Source organism: Marmota flaviventris, chromosome X (assembly GCF_047511675.1).
Source record: "Marmota flaviventris isolate mMarFla1 chromosome X, mMarFla1.hap1, whole genome shotgun sequence".
NCBI classification, from domain to species: domain Eukaryota; kingdom Metazoa; phylum Chordata; class Mammalia; order Rodentia; family Sciuridae; genus Marmota; species Marmota flaviventris.
The window spans coordinates 14,625,345-14,632,461 of record NC_092518.1 but is presented as its reverse complement, the minus strand read 5'-3'; the positions used below and the strand labels follow the sequence as shown (position 1 = coordinate 14,632,461).

At 41.3% G+C, this 7,117-nt stretch overlaps 2 pseudogenes; both read right to left on the bottom strand.

Annotated features, from left to right (window-relative positions):
- Positions 1-1,119: 1,119 nt before the first annotated feature.
- LOC114086003 (sal-like protein 4 pseudogene) lies at positions 1,120-2,098 on the bottom strand (annotated as a pseudogene).
- Positions 2,099-2,113: 15 nt separating this feature from the next.
- On the bottom strand, positions 2,114-3,910 carry LOC139701326 (sal-like protein 4 pseudogene; annotated as a pseudogene).
- Positions 3,911-7,117: the final 3,207 nt, after the last annotated feature.

The following is a 7,117-nucleotide window of genomic DNA, read 5'->3' as shown; positions in this document are numbered from 1 at the left end:
AGCTCTCCTAACACGTGCGAGGCCCTGCGTTTGATCCTCAGCACCATATAAAAATAATTAAATAAAATAAAGGTATTGTGTCCAACTACAACTAAAACATAAAATATTTTTAAAAACTATAGCTAAATAAAAGGAAGACCAATAGAATAGAGTAAGGGGAACAGGAAGAGGCAAGAGGGGAGGGACACATTTTAAAAGAATGAAAATGCAGTTCTTTAATAATGTAGTTCTTCAGGGCCTTCTTTAAGTCACCTGAGAGTCCCTAGTCAGGTGCCACCTCTTCTGGTGTCCAGGAAGACAAAGGCATCTGTGAATTGTGCAGAGTGGCTGGCACTCTTGGGGATTAAAATGAACTGTAGTTAAGTAAGCAACAACACACACATTGGCTCCCTAAGGACTAAAATACGTCCATGTGAGGGCATCCTACTTAAGGTTGAAGGAATTTTCTTAATTCTACAACCTTGTTTTTTGTTGTTGTTGTTTTTCTTAGCATACATTAAAAAAAAAAAAAAGGTAGGTCTAGGATTGGTGGGGCATACAAAACGGGTCTCTAAATAGACAACAGAACTTGTCCATTCACTAGCATATGGTTATCATAGAAGTAAACAGTACTCTACACACCTGATTAGGCTAAGTAGTTGTCTTTTCCACTGTGGTTCCAACTGTTTCACTTTGAAATAAGTGACAATCCTTGAGAACAGTCACTCTAGTTTGTAGAAGGATTCCATATAGTCTGTCACAAGTAACAAAGCTGCTTTGCAAGACCTGCTGCTTCTCAAATTTGTACTAGAGCAAATTATATTCTGGGAATGTATGAATATGTCAGAATAAATCCTAGTAATGTCTATAATGCACTCATAAATACACTAAAAACAAAAAATATCTAGTCTGTTTGCTTTGGTATGCATTTTTGTTGTTGTTGTTTTTCAATTTTTCCTCTTCATTTTTTTCAAAGAAGCATTGCAACAATTGTGTTTGTAGGATTGTTCAAGGTTGTAGTCACAAATGTAAATATCATTTGCATATCAGTAAAAAGAAGAAAGAAGGAGGAGGAGAGGGTTCTTTAAAGCCCAAAATAGCACAGATAATAGCAATTTCACCTGGTCTGCATTTCTCCTTTCATGCAAGTTCTCCTTGAGCTTTACTGACCACAATCGTGTTTTTTCTCGGGAAGTAAGGGAATTGGTGTTTGTCTATACTTTCAGCAACTTCTGGTTTTCCCACATTGGCACTGGTACCTTGTTGGGAGCCATCCATCTTGGAAACAGTGACATTATTTGCCACAAAGCTGGCCCCCAGGGAAACTGGGAGAGTGGAAATGTCACCACTTTGAACCACTGATATCTCATTAGTCTTCATGGCCTAGCCACTATTGAGCATGCTGGTGTAATAGGTTTCACACAATAGGGTCCATGCTCACTGAAGGGGCCAGGATTTCCTTGGGAAAAATTTCTGAGACTCTCTTCTATCTATACCCAACAGAGTCATTGTGTTCTTGATGGCCAGCTTCCTGCCCCAGCAAGCTGAGTTATTGTTTGCCCCACAGGTGATATAGCAGACCTTCATACTGCCTTCAGTAGTAACAGTTGGCCCATGTATGTTGCACACACAAGGCTTCTCTCTGGTGCACGTCCACTCGTGAATCTGAAGGGAACTGGTGGATGAGAAGTTCTTCCCACGCTGTGTTATGCCATGTTTTTGGCCTGTTAGCATGCCTGGGCCACTAACAAAGGAGTCAAGCTGGGGGACCTGAGGAATGGTTCTACAAATGCTGGGAACTTCAGCTTTGACATAGGTGGGTTGTGCTCCAATAAACATTGATGTGAGACTGCTATGACCTTTCATCTCAGGGCAGCTGTTCTCAGAGCTCTCAGCTTTGCCCCTAGCATCAAGAGACCTTGACTTGATGCTTCTGCTTAGCTATTAGCCAGAGACATTGCCTGGAAGGACATGGTTTCCATAGCTTTGATACTCCTAATCACCCATGAGTGAGGACAAGTCATTGGTCAGGCATCTCCACCAAGTCATTTTCTCAGCTGCTGTAGCACTACAGGCCCAAAGTAGGACCCACTTTCTCTGGGGCATCTAAGGAAGTCATCACCTCAGAGTGATGTCAAGTGGGAGGGACTCTCCAGCAAAGTGTTTTGGGAATCCAACCACCCATGTACATTTGTAATTTCTTTAGGCAGATGGGGTATGAATGCTGAATCTCTACAGAGGCATTCATCCAATGGTATGTTTTTTGCCTTTGGTGGAAAAAGCTTGTCCATAGATCTTACAGTGGAATGGCCTCTCTCCAGTGTGGGTACGTTAATACATCTCGAGAGAGATTTGGCAGCTCAAGACCCAGCGGCAAATTAGACTAGGGTCAGTGGTTGCATTGTTGATATTCACCACTACCTGCTGTAATTTCAGATCTCTGAACCTAGCTTTGGGGTTCCATTCCCCCTGGAAGCCACCAACCACTGGGGAATTATAGTTTGGCCCCAGCCCAGGTCATGTGGGTCCACCCTCACTTTCTGGAGAAGGCCTATGCTGCAGTCAATGGGCAATGGGCCACCCATGAGGTCCTTAAGGTTTAGTCCCTGAAGAGAGATTTTGATGACCCATTCAGAAGTGGTCCCTGTTACAAGGACAGGTTTGCTGTCTGAAGGACAAGAACCGAGTGCATAGAGGATGCCATTGCCTGCTGCCCTTTAGTTATATAATTCAGAAAACAGCTGGTTCGTCTTTACCTGAGACTTTCAATGAAAGTATACCTTGAGGTTGCCCTTGGTGGTAAAGTGATGACCACAGACAGCACACAAAGAGGCTCTCTCCAATATGGGAGCAGAGGTGGATCTGCAAAGAGTTATCAATCCGGAAAAAAGTACTATAGGAATCTACCTGTCTTTGGGTTTGATACCCACAGCAGAGATGTTTGGTGACTTCCCTTTCCCTTTCCCAAATGGATTAGTGTCGGGGCCTGAGGTAGCCAAGCACTCGGGAGGTAAGAGATGACATTCAGGAGCACTCATGACCCATCTGGCTTCAGGGGAAAGGGTGTCAGCCCTGGTGACAAAGAGCTGGCCATGGAAGGGATATTGCCATGAGATATCTTGATTCATTTCAAGGCATCCAGAAACAGACATTGTCTTCCATCTTTCTAGCTGAGCAGTTACTGCAGTGGAAACCTGCTGGGAAAGTGGCTGCCTAAAGTCTTCAGGGTGTCAGCCACAGCCACAATAGAGTGGAGGGTGTGTGCAGCCCACACATTCACCTGGATGTGGAGCTGCTTCTGCTACAGGTACAGAATCTGCTTGAGGCCCCACATGGGATGCTGTTGGCACCAGGCACCAGGATTGGCTGGCAGCTCATCCACACTCTAATGGTTCACCTCCACCTTTGTGATCAGTAGTGCCTGAAGAGTCACATTAGTATTGGCCACTTTGCATTTGGGTAAATAGTCATGTCCTGGGATGTGGGCATCAGGGCAGCTTCTGCCTTCAAGTACACAACAGACTCTGGACTCAGCTTCTCCTTCCCCCACTCTCCCTGTGACCATTCCTATTGCTTGGGCTATGTAACTGGTTGCTCAGTGCAGCTCTGGAGAAGTCCTCTGAAGGTACTGGCCCCTCACTGTCACTAATGATGAGGACAGGTGGAATTCTAATGCAATTTTTCTTGTATTTTAAGATTTCAGAAAGACTAAAGAACTTGGCACAGCATCTCTCACAGATGTAAGTCTTCTCCCAACAGAGCCACTTCACCATGGCTTTGTCCCATTCCCTTCATCACCATTCCCTAGAGGGTTCATTGGAGTACACCTGTGCTGCTGGGGTGTAATTAAAGTCAGCTGAAGTCATGAATGCTTGCCCTGGTTCTTCTCAGAGTTCATTTATTGGGGCTTCACCTGCTTGTGCCTATTCATTGGTGCTAACATCTGGGGGCCAGGAGAGCCACAGTTTTTTGCCCTCCCCACCACAAATTCTAGGAATTGGGAAACCTACCCACTTCATGTGCATGTCCCAGTAATTATTATCAATAATCAGTAGTGCCAGCTTCTGAGAGCATGGTCAAAGAATACATCTTAACATTTTCGATGAGTTCAACTTTCTTCCAATAATTCTTGATTTATATAATAAGGTCACATGCCTCACTGCATCCTGTCCTACACCCTCACACCCCAGAATGGGCAATATGAAAATGTCTCAGTGATGACTTTCGATGATGACAGCTGGAGAGACTCAGTAAATCTTCACAGTTCTATAGAAACAGGAAGACAGGAAAGGAAAGGAGCATTACAGAAACTTCCAGGAGGATTATATGAAGAAGTCCTGCCAGAACAATGCAGCTGGGCAACATCTTGCCTTTCTTTTTCCTATGGAAACTGCTCAGAGTGAATTACACATGGGTGCAGACACACGCACATACACACACCACAAACATGACGACACACAAACATGCACTAAGTGAAATTTACCAGATTTGCTAGCCAGGGTTAGTTTTGCAATCAGTGATAAACCCCAGCAGAACAAGCTTCTTCTGGACTGTATTGAAGTAACTCAGGGAAACCAAAACAAATGGTCAAAATACTTCTCAGAATGCAAACACGTGTGTCTATTGCCAAGTGGAACAGAAGCCCCAAGAAGTCATGTTTGGGAGAGGGAAGTTTGTAGTTCATTAGTGAAAATGCAACTTTTTCTTTCATTGTTCAACTATATATAATTCTTTAGCACCTTCTATGTCAATAGTTCTATGTTAAGGACTAGAAAAGGGATGCCAAGAAGTACAGAACCCACTCTTTATCTTCTATGAGAGAAAAACTTCTCTGTATATTCCTCCTTGAGCCTAACATTTCTCCTAACATTTCTTCATCCTCAGGGAAGTGGTAGGCAGATGCTTTCACCCATCACTCACCCCTCCATAAGACTTTAACAGATATAGATCAAAGTCTGACATCCCTTTATCTTCCATCAGGTGAGGTCTAAATGTCACTGAACAGAAATGGCCCCTCCTTTTGCACTTGACTTTCTTTGAGATAGCCTGCCTATGGAAGTCACTCATAGGCCTGTTGTTTCTGCATTATAAGCAGAACAGAGAGGGGCTTCCTTGGCCTGCAGAAATATCTTCAGTTTTCTACTTGCTCCCCCTTGTACTTAAGCAATTAAATATGGAAATAATACACAGGTTGATATGGGCCTTAGTTGCAATGGGAGCCCTTCTTTCTTCTTTTGCTACCATGAGAACAGGTCATGACTAAGCCCAATAATTCAAGGAGGATGAGAGTCAGATGAAGCAGATCTGAACTCAACCTACAGTTGGAAGCGTCCAGCTGAGTCTAGAAAAGCCACTCCAACCAACCTGCAGATTTATGGAAACTAAATGCTTATCATCATTTGCCAGTGAGATGGTGTGGTTGTCTGCAACAATAGCTAATTGGTACAGAAACTGTGATTGCAAGTAAATGAAAATCATGACTCTGGATTCCAGTTGGATTCCAGTTTGTTGGGTGCAATGGCAAACTCTCCAAATCAAAACTGATAACCCCAGACAAGCTCTTCACACTCTGGACTTCTGTTTGCATATCCATAAACTGGTGATAACATAATTTCACCTCCATCAGAGAGTTGTGAGGATTAGATTTCTCAATGCATTCAAAGAATGTGAAGCAATACCTGGCACACAATAAACAGTCAATAAATGTTTCTCGGCACAATTTTATCTAACAACAAAGTTGATGTTATAATTTGCACATGAACACAAATTTTAGAATCAACTGCAAACCAAAAATTCCTGCAGGGACTTTGATCAAGATTGCATTAAATCTATAGATTGAGTCAGAGGGAACTGGCATCTTAATATTGAGTGGTTCAATCCATAAATATGATATAGCTCTCCATTAGATCTTCTTTCACTTCCTTCAGCAGTGTTTTATTTTGGGCATTAAAATCTTGCATATATTGTATTAGGTTTATATCTAAATATGTCAGTTTTTAATGATATTTATTTTGATTTTCAATTATTCATTGCTAGACTGTTATATTTTTACTTTCTTTCATGCAGTCTTGTTTAAATCAACATTAGTTTTAGGGCTTTTTGGTAGATTCTTTTGCATTTTCTACAGGGAAGGTCATTTCACTTACTCATTTTTTTAAAAATATTTTTTAGTTGTAGATGGACATAATCTTTATTTTTATGTGGTGCTGAGGATCGCACCCAGTGCCTCACACTTGTTAGTCAAGCACTCTACCACTGAGCCACAACCCCAGCCCCATTTCACCTATTCATTTTTCAATTTTATTTTATTTCTTTCAATTGTCTTTTTTTCCTATTTGTATGCCATGTATTTCTTACCTTATAGTGGCTAAGACCTCCAGTTTAATATTGAATAGGAATGGTCAGAACAAATATAATTGTATTGTTCTTGGTCCAAGAGGGAAAGTATGGTATTTCACCATTCAGTTTAGCTGCAGGGTTTTCATAGATAAGGGTTATCAGATTGAGGAAATTACCTTCTATTCTTGGTTTTCTGAGGTTTTTTATCCAAAACGTGTATGGATTTTTTTGTCAAAAATAATTGTTACATCTAACGAAATGATCATTTTTTCAATCTGTTATCTTAAATCAACTTTGTTTTGTCTTGAAATGTTGAACCAGTCTTGCATAATTGGGATTGATCCCAGTTCTTTCATTGTGTAACATAATTTTCATATCTTGCTGGATTTTATTTGCTAAGTTTTTCTGCATCTATGTACATGAGGGATATTAGTCTATTCCTTTCTTGTTAGGCTTTGTGTGGTTTTAGTATCAGGGTAATGTTGACCTCATAAAATAAGTTGGGAAAATATTGCTCCTATTCTATTTGACTGAAGATTTGGTATAGCAATGGTATTATAGCTTCCTTAAGTGATTAATAGAAATCACCAACAAAGTTTTGGAGGAGAGGGATGTTTTTTACTGAACACAATTAGCTACCAGGATCTTACTATCAAGCTGTGAGATCAGATGCATGAAGAAACAACATCTATGTGCTAAGACCAGTGGCTTCTATAGGCCTCATGTATCAAAATCCCGTAAGTTTGTGTGTAGTTGTGAAATCTGGCCCTCAGGGATTACTTTATTATATTCAAAGTAT